The sequence below is a fragment of the Notamacropus eugenii genome, chromosome 4, assembly GCF_028372415.1.
Source record: "Notamacropus eugenii isolate mMacEug1 chromosome 4, mMacEug1.pri_v2, whole genome shotgun sequence".
Taxonomy (NCBI): Eukaryota; Metazoa; Chordata; class Mammalia; order Diprotodontia; family Macropodidae; genus Notamacropus; species Notamacropus eugenii.
Genome location: NC_092875.1, coordinates 82,860,153 through 82,887,177, shown reverse-complemented (window position 1 = coordinate 82,887,177; position 27,025 = coordinate 82,860,153). Strand labels below are relative to the sequence as shown.

The 27,025-nt window shown below is 40.9% G+C and overlaps 2 pseudogenes; both read right to left on the bottom strand.

Moving 5' to 3' along the window:
* Positions 1-997: 997 nt before the first annotated feature.
* On the bottom strand, positions 998-20,089 carry LOC140500212 (ferritin heavy chain-like; annotated as a pseudogene).
* Positions 20,085-27,025, bottom strand: LOC140500211 (ferritin heavy chain-like; annotated as a pseudogene).

Sequence of the window (27,025 nt, the reverse complement as noted above, 5' to 3'; positions counted from 1 at the left end):
GAGATATATAATATATGAGGTTAAAATTTTTCCTACCTAAAGTTTGTAGGCTTTAAGTTGTGAAATAAAAGCATGTTTATAATTACACAAAGTCTCTGAAAGCCTGAATCGTCTCTAAAACAAACAAAAAAAAAAATCAGTCATATGTAGTGTCAGATTTCTTTTCAAAGGGTTGTTGAGAATGTACTTTAAGAAGTGTCTTTTGTTGCACTGACTAAACTGTGCTCCTCACATACAATCCCATAAAAGAAAGCTCTTGAAGCAGGTGGTGAATCTAAGTCAAATTGAGTAGAATTGTACTCATATATTGTTAGAGCTAGAAAAGAGTCCAATTCCCTCATTTTACAGAGGAAGCCATGGGGAACCAGGAAGTGAAAGCAATTTGCTCAGGGACTGCACCACGAGGTAGGTCTTCTGCCTTCCAGCTCAGTTCTTCTCAGTGCACTACATTACATTTCTACCTCTATGACTGGGAAAAGACTAGTTACACAGTCACATGGGTGCTAATGTAGAAGTGGGTTTTTTTATTGCTAAGTTGTTTTTCATTTGTGTCTGACACTTCATGACCCTATTTAGAGTTTTCTTGGCAAAGATGTGGGAATGATGTGCCATTTCCTTCTCCAGTTCATTTTACACATGAGGAACCTGAGGCAAACTGGGTTAAGTGACTTACCCAGGGTCACACAATAAGTGTCTAAGGCCAGATTTAACTCAGGAAGAGGAGTTCCTGATTTCAGACCCAGCACTCTATCCATTGTGCTACCTACTTGCCTGAAAGTAAGTGATACCTAACTTAACTAGAACTTCCTTTACCTGAAGTGCTAACTCTAGGTTTATCATTGCTCCGCTTTCCCAGGAATAGCATTCAAAGACTAAGTGCTCAGGCAGTGATCCCCTCAGCCCTTCTCCCATATATACCCCCAGCAACACTGGTGCATCGTCATCTACAGTGGGGAAGTTCTAAAAACACATTTGAATTTTTATTTAAATTCCATGATCCAATACATTCAATACAAATCAGATAAGAGGTACACCCAGACCCCTCTGATCTTGCATTCTAAGAAGTCTGGCAATAATGAGGTCTCATGTGTGTGTAGGAATTCTAACTTTCAAAGCATCATCTTTACTTTCTCAGTCAATCTTCCCATTGCACCTGTGGGGGGAACGTCTAGAAGAGTCATTATTATGATTCAGCAGGTGAGGCATCCTAGGCTTCAGAAAGTTTAAATTTGGAATAATATAGATCTAGATGACCTGCTTTTGGTGTTTTTCACTGATGAAGGAAACAAATAATTGTCCGTGGGCTGGCCTGGAACCAGCATTGCCAAATGCCTTTCCCAAGAATCTCTTCTTTCTTCTGAAACCTCCTGCAAGGGAAGCAACAGAATCTTCATTGATGTTTTCTGCAGAGCTTGAGCTCCTGGTTTCTACACCAGTGGGAGGGAATGGCCATTCATGGTGACTGTCTTCCCATGGTGCTTCATTCTCCTGGCACCTGGATCTACTCCAGAACCTGTGACTCTCATTGAAGTTTGCGGCAGCCATACACTGATCACAGGAGCACAGAAGCTTCTCACACAGACTCTGCCCTCTACCTAAAGAAGCAAAGGGAAAACAATGGACAGACCAAAATGTTGCATACTTGTCACCAAGAATAATTCTGGAGTATATAGTAAAACTTTATATTTTAGCAAGGCTTTCTTTACAATAGCCTTGGACACAGGGAGTACGATATTATCACCCCCATTTTAAAGATAAGGAAACTGAGGCTCAGACAGTTACATGACTTGCTTGTTGCTATAAAGTAACTGGCAGTTTCTGGATTCAAACTCACAGCTTCTCAAATTTGAAGTTGAGCACTTTTTCTACTTCATCAACTCTTACAAAGAAATTTGTTAACTAGAATGCTTCTTCAAGCATAATTTTGTATTATATAATGCATGGAAATGGAATCCCCTGCTGGATTATAAACTCCCTGAGGAGTTGCAAAGCACTTTGGACATAGTCTTGTCTAGCCCCTGCCTAAAGCAAAGCTCTCATCTATAGCTACTTTAACAGGTAAGCAGACAGCCTGTACTTGAACGCTCCCACTCATGGAGAACTCCCACACTAACTTACAAAGCAGCTTAGTCCACTTAAGCATGACACTCACATTTAGGAAACTTTTATGTTTTTCCAATGTATTCTTTCTTATAAATTCTACTCATTAGTTCTAGTTTTGCCTTCTAGGGGCAAGTAAAACAAAACTTTGATGTCTCTTCTGCATGACAGCCCTTAATAGATTTGAAGATCCCTGTTTCTTCATCTAATTTGGTCTTCTTTCCTGCAGTCTAAACATCTCCAATTCCTTTAGCCAGTCATATAGTAAGGCTTTCAGTTCCCTTACCATCCTAGTCACATTTCTCTGGACATGCCCCAACTCATCTGAGGTCTTTGTGTTATGCGATGCAGAGAACTAGACACAATAAATCAGCTGTGTTATGACTGGTGTGGAGGAAGACAGAATGATCACCTCCCTTACTCAGCATATTGGTCTTTCCCAATTTGTATGTGTGCTAGAACCAAGCATAGTTATCTTTACACAATAGGCACTGAAAAAATAATTAACTGAATTTATTGAATTTCAAGGTGGGATAGGACTGGCATTTGCCCTATTTGGACATAGTCATGTCTCAAGGCTTCCTTGTATATCAGATAGAGATTCACAGTTATTACTAGACTCAGATGACTAAGATAAGTGCCAAGGTACATTGTAACTATAAAGCCTTCCCCACCCACCAGCATGTACTTTCCCCTCCTCCACTTCCCAGCTTGCTTTTATATATTGTCTTCACAGACTGGAATGGAAGCCCCTTGAAGGCACAGGCTTTCTTTTTAATTGCATTTGTATCACTAGCACTTGGCACAGTATGTATGTATGTATCGTTTATCTCTCTGTCTATCTGTCCTCTCTTGAAAGAGTTACAGGAATGCAAACTATAATTATTAATCGTATTGTTAGTATTTCCCCTGGTAGCCTAAGCTGCCCTTCAAATGTGAGTTCTTTGATCAGATCCTGATTTTCAGTTCTCATCTCTTAACCATTCCAGGCTTCTTTCTCTCTTACATATAGCCTTTGGTTTAGCCAAATTTATTCACTGAGCTTCGTCTTGTACTTTCTCCACTCTGCATTTTTTTCACTTGCAAAACTTTCTTTTCCAGTTCCCCAAAATCTTTGCATTTCTAAATCCTATCCATTTTTCAAAAGTCAATTCAAATCTCATCCACGAAGATTTTCCCCAATGAAACTTTCCAAGTCCGATCCTTACTTTTCACCTTTTGCTACCTGGCTTCTAACTTTGTCATTCAACTGAAACAAACATGATACTTTTAAACCAGGTCCAACTCCAATTTTACTTCTTCCATGAAGACTTCTCTGATGATCTCAGCTGAAAGGGATCTCTCCTCTCTTTGATCACCTGAAAACAATTCTACTAGGCTTTGCTAAGTGGCTACCCTGCTGGAAACACTGTGTTTGCCACTCATTTGACCCATGGCATATGATGCTTTGTATTGTAAATTCTTATTTGTCTATGTATGCTGCTTGATGGCAGGACTCTTTCTATTTTTTCCTTTTTATGCTCAGAGTTGAGCACTGTGTAAAGTGCATGATAGGTACGGAAGGAATGTTGATTGGGTGAGTATCTCTTCTGCCATATGACCAGTGACTTAGGGACAGGGGCTCTGAATTCTTGGAACAATAGACCCTTACACTGGAAGTCATCACAGAGGTAGCTGACACCACTCTACCCCTGAGCAGCCTATCCTGTTTCCTCTATAGATTCCCCAGGAAGTGGTCATCCAATTTCTACTTAAATGCTTCCATTGACAGGGAAATTGTTATAACCCGAGGAGGTGACTCATTCCACTTAAATTTCCACTAAAATTTCCCTAATATTTCTCCTCAATCTGCCTGTTTGCAATTTCTTTCAGTTGTTTTTAGTTCTGTCTTCTTAGGTGAAGCAAAGCAAGTATAACCCTTCAACATTCCATTCCTTCATGTATTTGGAAATAGCTCTCAGGCTCCACTAAAGTCTCCTCTGCTCCAGTTTAGACATTCCTACTCCCTTCAACTGGCTTAATCTCATATCATCTCCATGCCTTGTATACTTCTTAATAGGCCTCAGAGTGTCTGAAATATATAACTGATGTTCAATAAACATTCTTGGCTTCATACATTGAGAAACAGTGCTTTCAGGTGGAGCTGTTGTCATCTGAAATAACAACTTCAAGGAAGTAGGAACTTCAGAGTCATCTAGTCTTGTTCCTAAGTGAAGCAGAAATCCTGTCACCATAGGATGATGGTGACCATCCAGCCTCCATGTGAAGATCAAAATTCAGAGCAAAACAAGTAGAATGAAGAGAAGAACATATACAATGATGACAATAACCCAGACAAGGCAGTCAGGCTCAGATCAGGCACAATAACCAGTCTTTGGAGAGCACATAACAAACACATCTGACAGAAAGCTAAGGGACCATGGGGGCAGAATATAGATGTATTATGGAACCATGTTTTGTCAATGGATATGAATTAATTTTGCTACTTGTATAGAGAGTTGGGGGTGGATGGGGAATAACAATTGTGTAAAAAACAGGCACCAGTAGAACTTTTAAAAATTCAGGATAGTTAACATTTGAATTATTTATAGTCTTCTTAGGGTTTGTGTAGTTTCTTTGACTTTGTTAATTTTTCTTGCGTTTTTCCTTATTGCGTAATTACTTTATAAAATACTTTAAATTTAGTTTATTGTGTATTTACACATACATCTATACATATGTATGTATATATACATACAAACATAAATATATATATATATATATTTTTTCTTGTGTTTATTTCCTATTGCTAAACAGATTACTCAGCTGTTTGGAGGGAAGGGCCATGTGAACATGTGGCAGGTACTCAATGATTCCCTGCTAGCTTGACCTGGGATCACTTACATTTTATTTTCTGATTCTCCCCTGTCACATTGGATGCTGAACTCCTCTCTAACTCTCAGCCAAATTTCTTCCCTATTTCCAAGCAACAATGATGTGAAAAGTACCACCTACAATAAAGCAAAACCTTTACTGTTCAAAAGTACCAAGTGTCCAGGCACAACTTTGTTTTCTCTTTAAAAACAAACTCTCCCTCCTCCCCCCGTCTCTCTCGCCCTCTCTCCTCTCCCCTCTCTCTCTCTGTCTGTCTGTCTCTCTCCCTTCCCCACCTCCCTCTCTGTCTCTCTCTCTCCCTTCCCCACCTCTCTCTCTCTCTCTCTCTCTCTCTCTCTCTCTCTCTCTCTCTGTCTCACTCGCGCACACACACACACACACACACACACACACATACACACACACACACACACACACACACACACACACACACACACACACACACACACACAAAGCTATGGAGCTCTGATCTAAAAGTATTCCTGATCCTGGCTATCTTGATGAGTCAGGACTTCAGTGCAATGAACCAATGCCAGTTGACCTTGTGCCAGTACTGGGTCCTGACACTGCATCCATATCACATATCTATAATCCCGCATACCTATCCATGGGATCACTTGAGTCTCCCCTTCCTTCTTGACCACAGTCACAACCAGAAGATTCAAATTCCTCTGGACACCAAGACGTCAGACAAAAGAGCATTTCTTCAATTTGAGGCATCTCCTCCTTGACTTCTCCACTGTCTCCCAGTTGCACAAAAGTGAATCTGTCACAATCTAATTTACAAATAAAAGAAAAAGCAAATCAAATATTCATCTTTTGGGACATCACAGGATCTGAGTGTAAACACAGTGAAATCCTTGGCAGTCTATAAAAGATTGCTCTAGGAAGACCTTTTCAAAGCAATAGGACTTGGAGTCAAAAGACCTGGCCTCTAGCCTTCTTTCTGATATTGTGTGACCTTGGGAGAATAACATTGTGTCTCAGTCCCTCAGCCTTCTTATCTGTCAGGTGGAGACCGCAAAAACAGAATTAGAGATGGAAGGGACCTTAGAGATCATCTAGTTTAACATGCTCACTTTACAAATGAAGAAACTGATGCCCAGAGGGATTAAACTGCTTAGGTTCAACACTGCTAGTCAGTTTCTTAGATGGGATTTGAACATCCGTCTTCCAAACTCCACTCCACTGTTCTACCCATTATACTATTCTGCTTCTCCTAAATAACCAAGCAATAATCTGTCAACAAACATTTGTTAAGTACCTACTATGTGTCAGGCATTGTGCTAAGTACTGGGGATACAAGAGAGCAGAAAGACAACCTCTGCCTTTCAGGAGGATGTGTTTTTACTAATTTTTCCTTTATTTTTAACATTCTTTTTATAAAGTGTGTTCAAATTCTCTTTCCCTCCTTTTCTTCTTCATCTACGAGCTAATACAGAGTGAAATGAGTAGAACCTGGAGAACAATTTATATCGTGGCAATTTATTCCATTCCAATGGGGATCTCCAGACCAAGCCTGGAAGGCTTCATGCACACTGTGTGAATAGGATGATGGCATCTCATGCAGAGCAGGCCTTACATGTGGTTGCACTGGGTGAACGGTACTAGAAAAGTCTTGTCCCTACAAAAATGTCTTCCATGTTGACCCAGGGTGCCTGAAATTACCCATAACTTACTCCTTAAGGAACTGAAGGTCGTTATTAAAATGTTGATGTGCCACAGGTTACAATCAAGCTCTATGGAAACTAGTATTGCTTTTTGTAGACAGAAGTAAGCAACTTTTCTATAAAGGCAAAAGTGTTTTTGATTGATACAGGTTATTATGGGGAGATGAAGTTAGTGGACATGCACAGGACATCTTATGAAGATTAACTGCTACATATTCAAAGTCTAAATAAGGTTTTAAACTGAAGTCACTGAGGCTGACTCATCCCAAGTGTAGGAGAAGAATTGTAAAAGGAGGGAGGCTTTGTTTTAGTGGTGGGGGAGTGGTCCACTGATGAATGCTCCTATGGGTAAAGAGATATGAGGGGAGTTCTTTGAAACGAGATGGGGACCATGTGCTATGTGTTGTTTACAGTGCTTGAAAAGATGTCCTGCATTGAGACGGACAGGAATTGGAATTTTTCAGTTCAGTTCATTTCAATAAACATTGAATACATCCCTACTGTATGCCAGGCACTGTGCTAAATGCTGGGATTACAAATGAGGAAAAGACAATCCCTGCCCTCAAGGAGCTTGTAGTCAAATACAAGATACTTTTTGTACTGGGAGAGAAGACCAACAGGGAGCATTATAAACACATTGTATACACACCAAAAAGTGCACCCAGTGCTGCTGCTTTTTTGTGTTAATAAACTCCTTTTATCTTACTTCCCGAGTTTGCCTTACAGACCAGGGTCAGGCCCTACAAAGATACTCTCTATCTCTCTGTCTGTTTGTCTGCCTCTTTCAAACACACACGTGCACACACACATATGTACATGTATTATATACAAAAATGTAGCTTCACACATATATACGCATGCATTATATACACACATGTAGTTACACACACATATATACACATGTATTATATAGACATGTAGTTAAGCCAAACATAGCCACCTTGGATTCAACATTACAATACTGCGAGTTTGGAGCTCAGAATCCAAACCCTCCTTCCAGTGATTTAATGGCTCTCTCATATCTATATGGGCAGCAGGGACTCTCTCTAATCGGATCCAAGGACAGTGCTGGTATTCCTACTCACCTTTTCCTCTTGTCTCCTTAGGGATCAGTTCCAAAGCCTGAACGTCTGGGTCCCCAGATTTAAGGCCAGACAAGGCACTTGTTACTCCCTTTGTTATGGAGGCAGGCTGCATGGGACCTAAAAATACAGAGATGATAGCTCCTATAGAAACTGTTCATTAGGCAGATTAGTCAGGGGGCCCTGCCTAAATGCAGAGACATAAGCTGGGTCTATCCAAAAGACCAAGATCCTTCCTTCTGATGTCACAAATGCTGGGCAAACAACTCTAAAGTTCTCACCCATGGGAATTCATTAGAACTTAGTAAAGGGTCAATGCCTCCTCTGTGTCCTCTAAGATTTTATTGTTTTGTTCCTTGTCCTTATTTGCAGGTTACTCCTTTGTATTGCTAATGGCCTTCCTTCAGTGGGCATTGTGGTTAGAATGATAAGATGGTTTAGAATGACCACAACAGAGAGAGCAGCCTGCTTGGAGTCAGGTGCACTGGGTTTGAGTTCTAGCCTTTACTAACTGTATTCCCTTTGACAAATCCCAGCACCTCAGTAAGTTCTTGTTTCCTTCTCAGTAAAACAGAGGTAACAACATGAAATCTGAACTTCACAAGGGAGTACATTTACTCCTCACACACGTATTTTGGATTTTTGATCACACAAGTCTTATCATCAACCACCTTGGTACCTTTCAAAGGCTGTTCCCCACTGTCCCCCAGGCCTGGGACAGCCTCCCTCCTGACCTCCCACTTTGTAGAATCTTTCCTTCCCTCCAAAGTCTGGCTTAAATGCCACCTTCCATGTGAGGCATCTTCTTATTTTTCTAGCTCCTAGTGCACACACACACATATAAATGTGGGGGGTTACTGCTCTTTCTTTCATACTACTATGATTTCTTCAATATGGGTAATTCAGTTCAGTGAATAGGATGTAAACTATTCTGTCAAACCCAACCTTCTTATTCTGTCTTACTCTTGTCCAAGGACCTCCCATAAATTCCACTGAAGAAGAGCTCTGCCCAATCTGCTAGGAATCTCCCCCTGCTTCCTCTTACATTGTTATGGAAGTGGAGCATGCCAGTTGTCCACTGGTTGTCTCTCACTCTTTCTATGACCATCTCCTTTCCAGATCATGGACTCTTTGGTGATGATCTACTCCCCTAGGCATAATTCTTCATATTACATAGTACAACCTGCTTCTGAATATCAGGTAGCTTTCCATTTTTCTGTGGCTTACCCTCAAATGTAATTCTTTTGGAGAACATGGAATTCTATAATTCACAGCAATATATCATCGCTGGAAGAATACAGAAGAAAAGACTGTATGTAAACGTACTCATATGCGTATGTACATATATACAATGTGTACACAAAAGACATGTTTATAATGATTGTGAGTATGCACTCGCACATGCATGCACAGTGTGCACACATACATATTAACACACAGGCACATGTGTGATTGGCCAGGCTCATACAGTTAATGAGTATCTAAGGCTATATGTAAACTCAGGTCTTCCTGGCTCCAGATCCAATGCTCAATCCACTCTGCCATTTAGATGTATGTGTGTACCACCATGTACACGTAAATACACATATGTGTATATGAAACAGGACTTGAAGTTACTAAGATCTTGGTTCCAAGACTACCTCAGACACTTAACTACAGTGTGACCTTCACTATGTCTCTTCACCTCTCTGAGGTTAATTATCCTCATCTAAAAAATGAGGTCAGACTTGAAGGCCTCTCAGGTCCCCTTTTACCTCTAGATATAAGATTTAATGATCTCGTTAATTACAGATCTCAACCTGGAGCACATTCTTCCTCCCCTTTTCCTGCATTCTTCTCATTTCTACTGAGTGACTCTAAAGTTGTGGGACTTTAACCTATTAGTACAATGTCATCTATAAATAGGAATATCTGGAAGGATTCAGCATTTACAGGAAATCCCTCTTCCATTGGGACTCAGAGCTGGGCATCCTTTATGACAGGAGCAAAGACCTTGGGTGGCCACTCATTGTTCTGTTTTAAGCCTCATTCAATGTGATAACTAGTTTTCTTACAGTCACCCATGGTGTTACAAGACTCCTATAAGTTTTCGATCAGGTACAGGCGATATCTTACTGGAGGAGAGCCAACAAAAGGGGCAGTTTGCTCTTTTGAGTCAAATAACTAAAAATTAAAAAATGAGTACACTGGGATTTTACAGTTTCTGCATTTTTCAGTCAACTATATGACAGCAGACATGTGGTCCTCTATAGCATAATGTGCCAAAGTCTACTCGATACCTTCTTATACCATCTTCAATAATATCCTCTAGTCTAGCACAACCTAATAATCTTATGTATAGATTTGGCCATGTAGCTTCACTGATCAAATCTTCAATACAGCAGTATATCCTGTCCATTTTGAGATCTTCTGCCTGGCATTCAAGGCCTAAATAATCTGGTACCATCTTACCTTTCTTGCTTATCTCATTCTCTTCTCCCCATCTATACCTGTTTTGCTCCAGTCAATCCAGACTACTCTATGTCCTTCTTTGAAAACACTTCTGTTTCTCTTTAGGCCATTCCAAGTGTCTGGGACTGATTTCTTGAATCACATTCGTGTGTTCATCTTATTCCCATGCAATATTGATCGACATGGGGAAGTATGTTCAGGGACTACATAAGTGTTTCTATTTTCTCAGTTGCCTTTTGGAAATTTGTGGGGTGGAGGCACAAAGGAGATATTATAATAAAATTCTTGACTTTTCTAAGCATTTGGCATCATTCCATCTTTCAGACAACTTAAGAATACCCTAACTCTGCAAACTGTGTTAACTCTAGCATGTATCTCCTCTGTGTAGAGTCCTGGTCTACTCTGAACTCTACTTCCACATGTTACACCTTGGAGATTTTAATATTAAAGTCCCCACATAGTGACTTCTCTGTCACTGACAGAGAAGAGAGTTAGTAATAAAAATGTTAACAGGTCTTTTCCATTTTTTGTCTGCTGCTCTCCTAGATTTTAATCTTTAAATAAATAGTCTGGCTATGATCTGGCTTAATTGGGTCTCACTACACCTCCTGCAAAAACTCACTTTTCCCTTCACTGGAAAATATCAGTAGCCAGTATTTTCTTGTCTATTAAAATACAATAAATTTCATTTCTAAAACAGTTATGTGAAACTCACTACGTCCAAGTCTCCTCACTCTTCTCAAAATATTTATGATCAATGGGCATGAGGCTTCTGTATAGTCTTCAAGGTTTTAGCTTTGCTTCTGTCCTCCATGTTTTCCACTCAAATGAGTCCTTAAGCAGGAATCTGGGTGTTTGGAAGTTATAGATGAGCATCAGGAAGGAGGGAAAATTGAGAGGGATTAGATACTACAGCATAGGAATAGTAAAAGCTATAAAAGCAAAGTTCACATGATATATATCTCTCTACACTTTATAAAAATGGCTTCTTCATAACTGCCTTGTGAAAATGTAAGGCAGAAATTATTACTTCTAGTTTACAGATGATTAAACTAAGGCCCAAAAAAGGTGTTAAAGCAGGAAGAAGACTTCACTTGTAACCTAAAGAGATTCATTCAAATACCTGCTCTGCCAATTACTCTGTGTGATCCTGAGCAAGTCATGTTTCCCCCTGGGTTTTCTTTAAGTCATCTGTAACACGGGGGGATTGGACCAGGTGGCCCCTAAGGTGCCTTGTAACTCTGAGGTTCTATCATTCTGGGATGCCATGAGTTACAGTAAGTGAATGAGCAACAACCTATTATGTTTTGTGGTGTTTCTTTTGTATTTTCCTCACACAATACCTTCTTTTAGTTCAGCAGATGTCCATGATGCTAGAGAACTCCTGTGGGCAAGAAGGTCTGTAGAAGGAAAGAAAATACTTTAAAAATTAGCAAACAATCAAAAATCCTTTCATTATCAAAGCCTGTTTAGGTACAAAACACCATAATAACAGTTAACAAAAGAGGACTATCACTCTATATTATAGATTCCCCTACTCTTTTGGGGATTTTCACAGTTAAGGTCTGTGTCTCTAAAATAGCACGATCGAGATGAGGAAACTGTGACCCTGAGAGAAGGGGGTTGCCAAGGTGATGAAAAGGATACATGATGCAGGGTTGTGTGTTTTTGTCCTGCCTCAGAGTTTGTCCTATGTATAATCCTTTTCCCCCTGTTATGGCCGGCTTAAATCCCATGTGGTGAGGCAGATATATTTTCAAGAGCTTTTTGAAACTTACAGTAGACTAAAAGGAACTGGATTCAAATTCTCACTTTTGAGGCTTTTGGGCAAGTTCTTGGACTTCTTTGGGTCTTAATTTCCTCATCTTTCAAAAAAAAAGTTGACCGAGATGCTCTCTAAGGTTCCAGTGTCTTTCATGTCTCAAGTCCTTTGATCCTATGAAGTTGGAGTATGAATTCGAATGGAACCACTTTCCTTCCCAACTCCCTTTTGCCCTTGGTGATTCCCTTGGCCTTGGCTTTAGTGGCAGCACAATCAATTCCTTATGTAAAAGAAGAAAGCGTGCCAAAAAATAACATGGGCTCTGACTAGAATTTCCACATTCAGGTGTTTACATGTTGCTTTGCCCCACACTCTACAACTCCCAGAGGACCCCACATATCATTTTCCTTCCTGCTCGTAGGAAAGATCTTGGACAGTCAAGGATGAACCCAAGAGTCATCACTGGGCTCCTCACCACAATCATCCTTATCTTCATTAGCATCTTGAATAATATCAGTTAATTAAGTTCTTGTTAAATATGTGCTAAGTACACTGGGGATAAAAAATACAAGAGTTATGGAATCTCTGTCCTCCACAAAATTACATTCTAAATGAAGGAAGAAAGACCTAAGGAATGACAGCCAGCATCTAAAATTACACAGGCTCCATGCTTTACAAAGTGCTTTACGTACATTATCTCATTTGAAGTAGACTGACTTGCTCAAAATCACATAACCAGTCATTGATACCAATGCACAGTGGTACACTAAGGTGTCTCATGCATCAGTCACCGTGCTTTCCCATCATTCATTTGTTACCCCAAAATGCCTCAGTTCATAGAAACCATAGTATTTTAGCACTGGAGGACAATTTAGGGATCACCCAATCCAACCTGTGATCCTATGGTCCCCTTATTATATAGTCAATCAATCAATAAATATTTTTAAGCACCTGCTTTGTACTAGGCACTGTGTAAACATTGCAGATGGAAAGAGCAAAAGACAGTCCCTACCCTCAAGGAGCTTACAATCTAATGGGGTCCCTGATGCTCTGTTAGGTTTTAGGTGATTTCCCCAAGGTCATACTGCTAACTATTATCAGAGCCAGGACCTCCTCACTATCAGGTCATACTCTTTCCACCCTTACTTGACCATCACTGGGTCAAGTCTGTGATGGCCAGGGCCAGGGAGGTCATGACACTTACTAGAAGCTACCCAACAAGGACTAGATAATGCAACCCTGGAGCTCACTGTTTGGTGTCTTTGCATCACAAAGTCTTTGAGTCTGAAGGAATCTGAATTTTTACCACACCAAGAGTCCCCTCTATAGCTTCTTTTTGGAGTAACAGAGCACTCACCATCCAACTTGCTCTGGAGCTCCCAGGCAGCTTACAGAAAGGAAGGGAGCTATGGGTAAACCTTGCACCCCTTGATCATTCCACCCTGAGTCAGGGAGGAGGATGGAGATAGAATCCCTTTGAGGCCCCAGCTAGTGATGAACCTTTGCCCTTTGTCATGGGGAGAAGAGCTCAGCATTAACTTAGTGAGGAGTGACTGGGGACAGATGTTTTTCACAGTTTTCTGCCTGGTCTGTGTGCATTCTATGAGCACTGCTGAGCCCTCTACCTCAATAACATCATGACGCAGGCCACAGATCAGCTAAATTGTGATTTTAGCAGGTGTAAGCATAGGATTCCTAATGATCTGACAATGCTGTCCTCTGCTAGGGAGCTTAAGTAATGGAATCAAGGGAATCTGCAGACACAGGTGGCATGGGAAATATTCTGCTAAAGAGAAAATGTGACCCCTAACATTGTAGATCTACTTAAAGCCAAGAGAATTCCATTCCAGAAATGGAGTATTCAATTGCTTAGTTAAGAGTTATAAGAAATTTTAGACTTGTAAAATGTGAAAGAGTCCTTCAGATGTTTTATTCAACCTGCCAATTTTGAATATTAAAGACTAAAGGCCCAGAAAGTTCAACCAGGTCGTAACTGTAAGATCCCAGACTTCAGCCCGGGCCCACTGCTTCTCAGCTCTTTGTGTTTTCTGCTATACATCTTCTTGGTATTGTTCACTTGTGTCTGACTGTGGCTATGTGGACCATACAATTCATGGGGTTTTCTTGGCAAAGGTAATGGAGTAATTTGTCGTTTCCAAACCCCAGAGGATTAAGGAAAATGGAGGTTAAGTGAATTGCCCAGGGTGATAGAGCTGGAAGAGTCTGAGGTTGAATTTGTACTCAGGTCTCCCGATTCCAGGCTCAACACTCTATGTACTGATAGGCACCCTACTCCCTGCTTTGACATATCCTTATCATATGATAATTGACCAGGTCTGTATCCCATTCACAGCCTTCCCTATTCCCCTAAGAGACAACTGGAAACCAGAGAAAATCAACTAAGCTCAAAGTGTTCATGTATTCACCCCTTCCCCAGACATGATTGCATATGAACAGGGTCTTCAGAAAGAAAATCCACTTACCATAGGGAATAAATTGTAGAGTTTTCAGCTCCATGCAAAGAGAAGACTTTCTAATAAAGAGTTCTGTCGAAAATGTAATGCGATTCCTGAGGTCATCCTGGGTGATCTTCATCATGGTGGTGATCTTTAAAGGTTTGAGATAAGCATCGATTGGGGATAATGCCTTGATATTCATGGGTTTTTTTGTTTATTTGTTTTGTTTTGTTTTTTGTTTTTTGTTTTTTTGTTTTTTTTTTTTGTTAGTGGGGGTGTAGGTGGACAGGTGGGTAAGGGCAGCTCTGGGCAGAAATCGAGGAGCTGGTTCTGCATAAGCACTGGGGAAGTGGGAAACCTCAGAGCCTCCCTCTCCCTGCTTTTCTGGTCCATTGGGAGCATTGTTGAAGAGTCTTTTGTTGATGAGTTATATGAATTATTTCAGAGGAACTTGGGGTTTTCCTTCCAATATTGATTCTGTGACTCTGGAACAATAAAAGGTTGAAATGGTTTAGCTGGCCAAGAGGAGCATGAATTGTGAATTCAGGGTTCTTTCAGCATCCCTTAAACATCACATGATATTGGCAGCCATATATTTAGATGCAGCTCAATTCTTGGTTTTAAAGCTTTAGAAAAGGCCAGTGTTGTTTGTATGATTAAGTGCCTGCTCTAAATAAAACAGTACTTAGGAAACTAGATAAAATTGTTAGGCTGTTAGCACAATAGCTAGCCCTGGATAATGTCATTGTTGGGGTCAATATGAAAGCAAAACTTGCATGAGTAGGTGTATTTAGTTGCAAAGAGTCTCCATGTGGAGTAGGAGGGTGCGTTTGGAAGAGGGATTCTTTTTTAACAGTGACGTTCTTGGAAGTGGGGACATTTACAAGGATGCTCTTGGAAGAAGGTTTTTTTTGTTTGTTTGTTCGTATGACTTATGTTTCCTGGTTTTTGTGTGTGTGTGTTTTGTTTTATTTTTGGATGGAATTTCCAAGAGAACGTGTAATTTCAGTGTGTCTGACTGTGGCTGATCACACCAATATGAGCTCACAATGCTCTGCCACAGGTGGGACACAAGGAGTCAATGTGAATATTTGGGGTGAATATTCCAAATTTCCATATCCTGTGTTTGATTTGTGCTGTCTCAATTCTGCTTTGCTCAAAGCTCACGGCACTTTTTCTGATGTTGGTCTGCCATGCTGAACGGTCCTGTGCCAGTGTCAGCAACATTGCACAGATAAATCCACAGTTTTGAGAGTGTCCTGATATCATTCCTTCTGGCCACAATGTGATCTCCTGCCCCTTGCGAATTCTCTACAAAATAGTCTTTTTGGGAAGTCAACATTTTGCATTCTAACATCTCGGCCAGCCCATCAGAGTTGCACCCTCTCAAGCATAGTTTGAATACTTGGTAGTTCAGTTCTAGCAAGGACTCCAGTGTCTCCTACCTTATTATGCCAGGTGATCCTCAGTATCTTCCTAAGATAGTTCCAATGGACATCATTCAGTTTCTTGGCATGGCACTGGTAGACTGTCCTTGTTTTACAAGGACACAACAATGAGGTCAACATAATGGCTCTGTAGACTTTCAGCTTGGTAGTCAGTCTGATACCTCTTCTCTCCCAAACTTTTCTTCAGAGCCTTCCAAACACTGAGCTAGCTCTGTCAATGTGTGCATCCACCTCATTGTCAATGTGTTCATCCCTGGAAAGTACACTACCAAGATAAGTGAACATGTTCACAGCTTTCAAAACTTCTCCATTTGTTGTAATCGATAGTTTCATGTACAGATAGTGTGGAGGTGGCTGATGGAGCATTTGTGATTTTTGGTATTAATTATTAGGCCAAAATTAGCACAAGCAACAGAGAATTGATCCATGCTTTGCTGCACCTCTGCTTCAGAGGCTGCACTGAGTGCACAATCATTTGCAAACAGAAAATCATGCTCCAACACTCTCTCCACTTTCGTCTTCTTCTGTAGACTTTTTAAATTGAAAAAGTTGCCATCAGTATGGCAGTAGACATTGAGGTCGTACTCATCCTCATTGAAACCATTACTCAACATGGCTGAAAACATCATGCTAATAAGCATGGGAACAAGCACACAGCCCTGTTTCACTCCATTGGTGACTGGGAAGTCACAAGAGCTTTGTCCATTGTCCAGAACCAAGGAAAACATGCCATTGTAAAATTGACATACAATATCGATGAACTTCTTTGGGCAATCAAATTTTGACATAACTTTCCTTAATCCCTCACCAGTAACAGTGTCAAAGGACTTAGTCAGATCTATAAATGGTATCCATCAACATACTCATCAGAACAAATGGAAGCATAGTTTTCATCCACAGAATAGACATGTATCAGCTGCGTGTTGAATGAAATAAGACATGATGAAGAGTATGTGCTCAACTCAGTTCAATTCAGTTTGATTTAACAAATATAAATTATGCAAACTCTATGCAGCCAGGAAGCCTTTGTCAATGGAAGTCTGTGTAGGTCAGTGGAGAGAACACTGGATTGCATAGCAGAAGCCTGTCCTTGAATTCTGGATCCCAGCTATTAAAGTACCATGTGACATTCAGAAAGACATTTTTCCACTTTGAGGGTTGGAGTCATTCTTCCCTAGGAGCTGGTTTGCAGAACTTAGATTTGGGCTCAAATACCCAGGTTTAATTTTCTCATCTTCTGCAGCATGAAGACAATGACATTGGAAGCTGAACATGATTGTTAGGAGGAAAATGTCTGCAAATATTAAAATTTGTGTTTTTTTCGGAGAAAATTTCTTCATTTTTCAAATAAGAGTTGACTTAGATGACCCCTAAGGTCATACCACCACACTATGGTGTTAAATTTCTTTCAAGTGTAATCTCTTCTCTCACCCAAGGTCTTTTCTGGCTTGTAGTAATTTTTATTTTCATAATCAGAAACTGCAGGAACCTGGAAATATTTCACTCTGACACAATGTACCAATTGTACCTCAACAGACATAAAATGTGGATGGTTCAGAGCAGATAATGACATGTCCCCTGGCTCTTTTGAGGCTGAAAAGAAAAGAAATTCTAAAGTAATGATACTTGTCATCACCAAGGACAAACTATTTCAAGTTCCACAGGTGAAAGCATAGGATTCCTAATGTCCTGATAATGCTGTCCTCAGCTAGGGAGCTTAAGTAAGGGAATCAAGGGAATCTGCAGACACAGGTGCTATGGGAAATATTCTACTAAAGAGAAAACAGGACACCTACCATTGTTAGATCTACTTAAAACCAAGAGAATTCCATAGCAGACCTGCAGTATTTAAGTGCTCAGCTAAGAACTGTAAGAAATTTTAGACTTGTAAAATTTGAAAGAGTCCTTAAGATCTCTTATTCAACCTGTCAATTTTGAATATTAAAGACTCAAGGCCCAGAAAGGTCACCTAGATGGTAAGTGTAAGATCTCAGACTTGAGCCCAGGCCCACACTTTCTCAGCTCCTTGTGTTCTCTGCTATACCTCTTCTTGGTATTGCTCACTTGTGTCTGACTGTGGCCATGTGGAGCATACAATCCATGGGGTTTTCTTGGCCAAAATAATGGAGTGGTTTGCCTTTTCCAAACCCCAGTGGATTAAGGCAAATGGAGGTTAAATGAATTGCCCAGGGTGACAGAGCTGGTAGGGTTTGAGGTTTAAATTCTACTCAGGTCTTCTGATCCCAGGCTGAACACTCTATGTCCTCATAGATGCCCTACTCCCTGCTTTGACACAGCCTTATCATATGAAAATTGACCAGGTCTATATCCCATTCACAGCTTTTCCTATTCCCCTAAGGGACAACCAGAAACTAGAGAAAATCAACTAAGCTCCAAGTGTTCATGTATTCACCCCTTCCCCAGACATGATTGCATATGAACAGGGTCTTCAGAAAGAAAATCCACTTACCTTACAGAATAAATTGTAGAGTTTTCAGCTCCATGAAAAGAGAAGACTTTCTAATAATGAGGGCTGTCCAAAATGCAATGAGATTCCTCAGGTCATCCTGGGTGATCTTCATGATTGTGGTGATCTTTAAAGGTTTGAGATGAGCATCAATTGGGGATATTGGCTTGATATTCATTTTTTTTTTTTGTATGTGTAACTAGTCACTTTATTGAGATGTAAATGGTGGTAATTTTTTGGTACAACTTATGGCCAGATAACCAAAACATATGTGCACTGAAAGATAGGAAGGAGTATGCACACAGTTCCCAGATGTGGGAGAAGCCAGGTTGGCTTAACTCTCATTTTCACTGTGCCCAAGGGTGTGCTTGTCAAAAAGATATTCCTTTGTGCTAGAATCTGGGGCCCCCATTTTGCGCAGGTTGGCCACATGATCACCCAGTTGTTTGATGGACTTTACCTGTTCGTACAAGCAGTGGGTTTTGATGAAATCACATAAATGGGGTCATTCTTGTCATTTGTCAGCTTGTGCAATTCCAGTAATGACTGATTGACACTTTTTTCCAAGTGCAGAGCACATTCCACTGCATTCAGCCCACTCTTTGAGTCACCTTGGCATGGCTTCTTGATGTCCTGCAGGAAGGTGGGGCTGCCAAGCTGGTTCTGGAGTTTTATCAGCTTCTCAGTGTGCTGGCTTTCCTCCTGAGACTGGTAGAGGAAGTACTTCACAAAGTTCTTCAGTGCTACATCATCTTGGTCAAAGTAGTAAGACATGGAGAGTTAGACATAGGAGGCGTAGAGTTCCCGTTTGATCTAGCTGGTGATATCAGCTTCCGAGTCCTTGTGGTAGTTCTGTTGTACCTGAGAGGGGGCAGATGTGGTCATGGCAGCAGTGGAGGCTGTTCAGGGGCTGGGGCTGAAGTTGGGGAGGTGGTAGAGGCAGCAATGGCAGCTGAGGCCAGGGGCCAAGAGCTCGGGTGGCTGAGCTGCTTCTGCTGCATCAAAGGGGGGAGGGACAAAGTGTTGGTTAGTGGAGGTGTAGGCAGACAGGTATGAAAGGGCAGCTCTGGGAAGAAATCCAGGAGCTGGTTTTGTATAAGCACTGTGGAAGTAGGAAACCTCAGAGACTCCCTTTCCCTGCTCTTCTGGTCAATTGCGAGTATTGTTGAAGAGTCTCTTTGTTGATGGGTTATATGAATTATTTCAGAGGAACTTGGGGTTTTCCTTCCAATATTGATTCTGTGACTGTGGAAAAATAAAAGGATGAAATTGTTTAGCTGCCCAGGAGGAGCATGGATTGTGAGTTCAGGGTTCTTTCAGCATCCCTTCAACATCACAGGATATTGGCGACCATGTGTTTAGCTGTAGATCAGTTCTTGGATTTAATGCTTAGAAAAGTCTCATGTTCTTTCTATGATTAAATGTGTGTTCCAGACAAAACTTAGTACTTAGGAAACTAGATGAAATTCAGTTTTTAGGCTGTTAGCACAATAGCTAGCCCTGGACAATGTTATTGTTGGAGTCCACATGAAAGCAAAACTTGCATGAGTAGGTGTATTTAGTTGCAAAGAGTTTCTCTGGAATCTGTTTCCATGTGGAGCAGGAGGATGCGTTTGGAAGAGGAATTCTTTTTTTGTTTGCTTTTGTTTGGCTGCGTTTTTTTTTGTTTTGTTTTTTAGGATGGAATTTCCAAGATAAAGTGGAATTTCAGTGTGTCTGACTGTGGCTGATCATACCAATATGAGCTCAGAATACTCTACCACAGGTGGAGCATAGATTGTCCACGTGAATATTTGGGGCGAATATCCCAAATTTCCACATCCTGAGTTTGCTTTATTCTGTCTCAATCCTGCTTTGCTCAAAGCGCTCAAATCCCTTTCTGCCGTGGGCATGCCATGCTGAGCGGTCCTGTGCCAGTGTCTCCAATGTTGCACAGTCAAATCCAAAGTTCTTGAGAGTGTCCTGGGATCGTTTCTTCTGGCCACCATGTGATCTCCTGCCCCATGAGAGTTCTCCATAAAATAGTCTTTTTGGGAAGCTAACATTTTGCATGCAAATATGTTGGCTAGCCTATCAGAGTTACACCCTCTGCAGCACAGTTTGAATACTTGCCAGTTCAGCTTGAGCAAGGACTTCAGTGTCTGCTACCTTATCTTTCCAGGTTATCCTCAGAATCTTCCTAAGACAGTTTCAATGGAAGCAATTCAGTTTCTTGGCATGGCACTGGTAGAGTGTCCATGTTTCACAAGCACACAACAATGAGGGCAGCCCAACGGTTCTGTAGACTTTCAGTTTGGTAGTCAATCTGATGCCTATCCTCTTCCAGACTTTTCTTCAGAGCCTCCCGAACAGTGACTGAGCTCTGTCAATGTGTGCATCAACCTCATTGTCATTATGTTCATCCCTGGAAAATACACTACCAAGATAAGTGAAATTATTCACAGCTTTCAAAACTTCTCCATTTGTTGTAACCAATGATTCCACATACGGATAGTGTGGTGGTGGCTGATGGAGAACCTGTGTTTCCTTGGTATTGATTATTAGGCCAAGGTTAGCACAGGCAACAGAGGATTAATCCATACTTTGTTTCATCTCAGCTTCAAAGGCTGCACTGAATACACAATCATCTGCAAACAGAAAATCATGCACCAACACTCCCTCCACTTTGGTCTTGGCTTGTAGCATTTTCAATTTGAAGAACTTGTCATCAGTATGGTAGTTGACCTTGATGCCATGCTCATCCGCATTGAAAACATTGTCCAAGATGGCTGAAAACATCATGCTAATAAGCATGGGAACAAGCACACAGCCCTGTTTCACTCCATTCGTTACTGGGAAGGCACTAGAGCTTTGTCCATGGTCCAGAACCAGGGCAAACATGCCATCATGAAATTGACATACAATATTGATGAACTTCTTTGGGCAATCAAATTTTGACATAACTTTCCATAAGCTCTGACCAGTAACAGTGTCCAAGGCCTTGGTTACATTTACAAATGGTTTTCATCAGCATACTCATCAGAACAAATGCAAGCATAGTTTTCATCCACAGAATAGAAATGAATCACCTGCCTGTTGAATGAAACAAGACATGATGAAGAGTATTTGCTCAACTCAGTTCAATTCAGTTCAATTAAACAAATATTAATTTTGCAAACTAAATTCAGCCAGGAAACCTTTGTCAGTGGAAGGCTGTGTAGGTCAGTGGAGAGAAAACTTGATTGCATATCAGAAGCCTGTGCTTGAATTCTGGATCCCAGCTATTAAAGGTCCATGTGACATTCAGAAAGACATTCCTCCACTTTGAGGGTTGGAGTCATGCTTCCCTAGGAGCAAGTTTGAAGAACTTGGATTGGGGCTCAAATAGTCAGGTTTAATTTCTCATCTGTAGCATGAAGACAATGACATTAGCAGCTCAACATGATTGTTAGTAGGAAAAAGTTTGCTAATATTAAAATTAATGGTGTTTCGGAGAAAATTTCTTCATTTTTCCAATAAGCGTTGGCTTATACAAACCCTAAAGTCCATTACACCAAACGATGGTGTTAAATTTCTTTCAAGTGTAATCTCTTCTCTCACCCAAGGTCTCTTCTGTCTTCTAGTATTTTTATTTTTATAATCAACCTTTGCAGGAACCTTGAAATGTTTCACTCTGACACAATGTACCAATAATGCCTCAATAGATGTAAAATGTGTATAAATCTTCACAGACAAGATTTTCATATATTCAGCAGAGTTTCAGATGTGATAATGACATGTCCCCTGGCTCTTCTGAGGCTGAAAAGAAAGGAAATTCTTAAGACATGACAACTGTCTTATCACCAAGGACAAACTACTGTGAGTGCAGCAGGTGAAAGCATAGAATTCCTCAAGCCATGTCAATGCTCTTCTCTGCCTGGGAGCTTAAGTAAGGAAATCAAGGGAATCTATAGACACAGGTGGCATAGGAAATATTCTACTAAAGAGAAAACAGGACACCTACCATTGTTAGATCTACTTAATACCAAGGGAATTCCGTAGTAGAACTGTAGCATTTAATTGCTCATTTAAGAATTGTAAGAAATTTTAGACTTGTAAAATGTGAAAGAGTCCTTAAGATCTCTTATTCAGCCTGCCAGTTTTGAATATTAAAGACTTAAGGCTCAGAAAGGTCATACAGCTAGTAAGTGTAAGATCCCAGACTTGAGCCCAGGCCCACTCCTTCTCAGCTCTTTGTGTTCTCTGCTATACCTCTTCTTGGTATTGTTCACTTGGGTCTGACAGTGGGAATGTGGACCATATAGTCCATGAGATTTTCTTGGCAAAAATAATGGAGTGGTTTGCCATTTCCAAACCCCAGTGAATTAAGGCAAATGGAGGTTAAGTGAATTCCCTAGGGTGATAGAGCTGGTAGGGTCCGAGGCTGATTTTGTACTCAGGTCTTCTGAGCCCAGGCTCAACACTCTATCTACAGATAGATTCCCTACCCCCTGGTTTAACATAGCCTTATCATATGAAAATTTACCAGGTCTATGTCCCACTCACAGCCTTCCCTATTCCCCTAAGGGACAACCAGAAACCAGAGAAACTCAACTAATCTCCAAGTATTCATGTATTCACCCCTTCCCCAGACATGATTGCATATGAACAGGGTCTCAGAAAGAAAATCCACTTACCTTATGGAATAAATTGTACAGTTTTAAGCTCCATGCAAAGAGAAGACTTTCTAATAATGAGGGCTGTCCAAAATGAAATAAGATTCCACATGTCATCCTGGGTGATCTTCATCTTTGTGGTGGTCTTCAAACGCTTGAGAGAAGCATTGATTTTGTATATTGAATTGTTGTTTGTTTTTTTTTTTCTATTAGTAACTAGTCACTTTATTAAGATGTAAATGGTGGTAGTATTTTGATGCAAATTATGGTCAGAGAACAAAAATATATGTGCACTGAAAGACAGTAAGAGTCATGCCCACAGTTCCCAGGTGTGGGGGAAGCCAGGTGTCACTTAGCTCTCGTTGTCACTGTCCCCATGCGTATGCTTGTCAAAAAGATATTTCTCCATGTCAGAATCTGGGGGCCCCATTTTGCCAAGGTTGGCTACATGATCACCCAGTTGTGTGATGAACTTTACCTGTTCATCTAAGTAGTGGGTTTCAATGAAATCACATAAATGGGGGTCATTCTTGTTGGCTGTCAGCTTGAGCAGTTCCAGTAATGACTGATTTACATTTTTTCCAAGTACAGAGCACACTCCACTGCATTCAGCCCACTCTCCCATTCATCTCGGTGTGACTTCTTGATGTCGTGCACAAAGATGGGGCTGCCAAGCTGATTCTGGAGTTTCATCAGCTTCTCAGTGTGCTCCCTCCCCTCCTGGGACTGGTAGAGGAAGTACTTGGCAAAGTTCTTCAATGCTACATCATCTTGGTCAAAGTAGTAAGACATGGACAGTTAAACATTGGAGGCGTAGAGTTTCCGTTTGGTCTAGCGGTTCATGGCAGCCTCTGAGTCCTGGTGGTAGTTCTGCTGCACCTGAGAGGGGGCTGATGTGGTCATGGCAGTGGTGGAGGCTGTGTAGTGGCTGGTGCTGAAGTTGGGGAGGTGGCACAGGCAGCAAAGGCAGCGGAGTCCAGGGACCAGGGGCTGGGGTTGGCTGAGCTGCTTCTGCTGCATCAAAGGGAGGAGGGAATGAAGTGTTGGCTAGTGGGGGTGTAGGTGGACAGATGGCTAAGGGCAGCTCGGGGCAGAAATCCAGAAGCGAGTTCTGTATAAGCACTGGGGAAGGAGGAAACCTCAGGGACTCCCTCTCCCTGCTCTTCTGGTCCATTGGGAGGATTGTTGAAGAGTCTCTTTGTTGATGAGTTACATGTATTATTTCAGAGGAACTTGGGGTTTTCCTCCCAATATTGATTCTGCAACTCTAGAAAAATAAAAGGTTGAAATCGTTTAGCTGGCCAAGAGGAGCATGGAGTGTGAGTTCAGGGTTTTTTCAGCATCCCTTCAACATCACAGGATATTGGCGACCATGTGTTTAGCTGTAGGTCAATTCTTGGATTTAAAGCTTTAGAAAAGGACAGTGTTGTTTCTATGATTAAATGCCTGTTCTAGACAAAACTTAGTACTTAGGAAACTAGATAAAAATTCAGTTGTTAGGTTGTTAGCACAATAGCTAGCCCTGGACAATGTCCTTATTGAGTTCATACAAAAGGAAAACTTGCATGAGTAGGTGTATTTAGCTGCAAAGAGCTTCTCTGGAATTTGCTTCCGTGTGGAGCAGGAGGATGCTTTTGGAGGAGAGATACTTGTCTTGGAGTGACATTCTTGGAAGTGGGGATTTTTACAAGTATCTCTTGAAAGGTTTTTGTTTCTTTCTTTGTTCATGTTTCTTTGTTTTGGGTTTTTTTTTTGTTGTTTTGTTTTGGTTTTGGTTTTGTTTCTGGATGGAATTTTCAAGATAAAGTGTAATTTCAGTGTCTCTGACTGTGGCTGATCACACCAATATGAGCTCAGAATGCTCTACCACAGGTGGGGCACAGAGAGTCCATGTGAACATTTGGGGTAAATATGCCAAATTTTCGAATTCTGTGTTTGCTTTGTGCTGTCTCTAGCCTGCTTTGCTCCAAGTGCTCAGGACCCTTTCTGAAGTGGGCATGCCATGCTGAGTGGTCCTCTGCCAGTGTCTCCAGTGTTACACAGTCAAATCCAAAGTTCTTGAGAGTGTCCTAGTATCGTTTCTTCCGGCCACCATGTGATCTCCTGACCCATGAGAATTCTCCATAAAATAGTGTTTGTGGCAAGCCAACATTTTGCCTTCAAATATCTTGGCCAGCTCTTCACAGTTGCACCCTCTGAAGCATAGTTTGAATGTTTGGCAGCTCAGCTCTAGGGAGGACTTCAATGTCTGCTACCTTATCCTGCCAGGTGATCCTCAGAATCTTCCTAAGACAGTCACAATGGGAGTGATTCAATTACTTGGCATGGTATTGGTAGACTGTCGATGTTTCACAAGCACACAACAATGAGGTCAGCACAATAGCTCTGTAGACTTTCAGTTTGGCAGTCTGTCTGATACCTCTTCTCTCCCAAATTTTTCTTCAGAGCCTTCCAAACACTGAGCGAGCTCTGTCAATGTGTGCATCAACCTCATTGTCAATGTGTTCATCCCTGAAAGTACCCTACCAAGATAAGTGAATTTATTCACAGCTTTCAAAACTTCTCCACTTGTTGTAACATATGGTTCCATGTACAGATAGTGTGGTGGTGGTTGATGGAGCACCTGTGTTTCCTTGGTATTAATTATTAGGCCAAAATTAGCACAGGCAACAGAGAATTGATCCATGCTTTTTTGCATCTCAGCTTCAAAGGCTGCATTGAGTGCACAATCATCTGAAAACAGAAAATCATGCATCAACACTCCCTCCACATTGGTCTTGTCTTGCAGCCTTTTCAAATTGAAGAGCTTGTCATCAGTATGGTAGTTGACCTTGATGCCATGCTCATCCTCATTGAAAGCATTAGTCAACATGGCTGACAACAGCCTGTTAATAATCATTGACACAAGCACACAGCCCTGTTCCACTCCAGTAGTGACTGGAAAAGCACGAGAGCTTTGTCCATTGTCCAGAACCAGGGCAAACATGTCATCGCAAAATTGACATAAAATATTGATGAACTTCTTTGGGCAATCAAATTTTGACTTAACTTTCCATAAGCCTCACCAGTAACAGTGTCAAAGGCCTTGTTCAGATTTACATATGGTATCCATCAACATACTCATCATAACAAATGCAAGCATAGTTTTCATCCACAGAATAGAAATGCATCAGGTACCTGTTGAATGAAGCAAGACATGATGAAGAATATTTGCTGAACTCAGTTAAATTCAATTCAATTAAACAAATATTAACTATGCAAACTAAATGAAGCCAGGAAGCCTTTGTCAATGAAAGATTGTGTAGGTCAATGGAGAGAACACTTGATTGCATGTCAGAAGCTTGTTCTTGAATTCTGGATCCCTGCTATTAAAGCACCATGTGACATTCAGAAAGACATTTCTCCACTTTGAGGATTGGAGTCATCCTTCCCTAGGAGCCAGTTTGCAGAACTTGGATTTGGATTCACATACCAAGCTTTAATTTTCTTATCTGTAGCATGAAAGATAATGACATTAGCAGCTCAACATGATTGTTGGGAGGAAAAAATTGCAAATATTAAAACTTATGGTTTTTTGGAGAAAATTTCTGCATTTTTCAAATAATTTCAATTTGACTTGGATAACCCCTAAGGTCCATTCCACCACACTATGGTGTTAAATTTCTTTCAAGTGTAATCTCTTCTCTCACCCAAGGTCTCTTCTAGCTTCTAGTAATGTTTATTTTCATAGTAAACCATTGCAGGAACCTGGAAATACTTCACTCTGACACAATGTACCGATTATGCCTAAATAGAAATAAAATGTGGATTAATCTTCAGAGACAAGATCTTCATGTATTCAGCAGAGATTCAGAGCTCATAATGACATGTCCTCTGGCTCTTCTGAGACTGAAAAGAAAACAAATTCTTAAGACATGACACCTGTCTTACGACCAAGGACAAACTATAGTGAGTTCAGCAGATGAAAGCATAGAATTTCTAATGCCCTGACAATGCTCTCCTCTGCTAGGGAGCTAAAGTAAGGGAAGCAATGGAATCTGCAGACACAGGTGGCATGGGAAATATTCTACTAAAGAGAAAA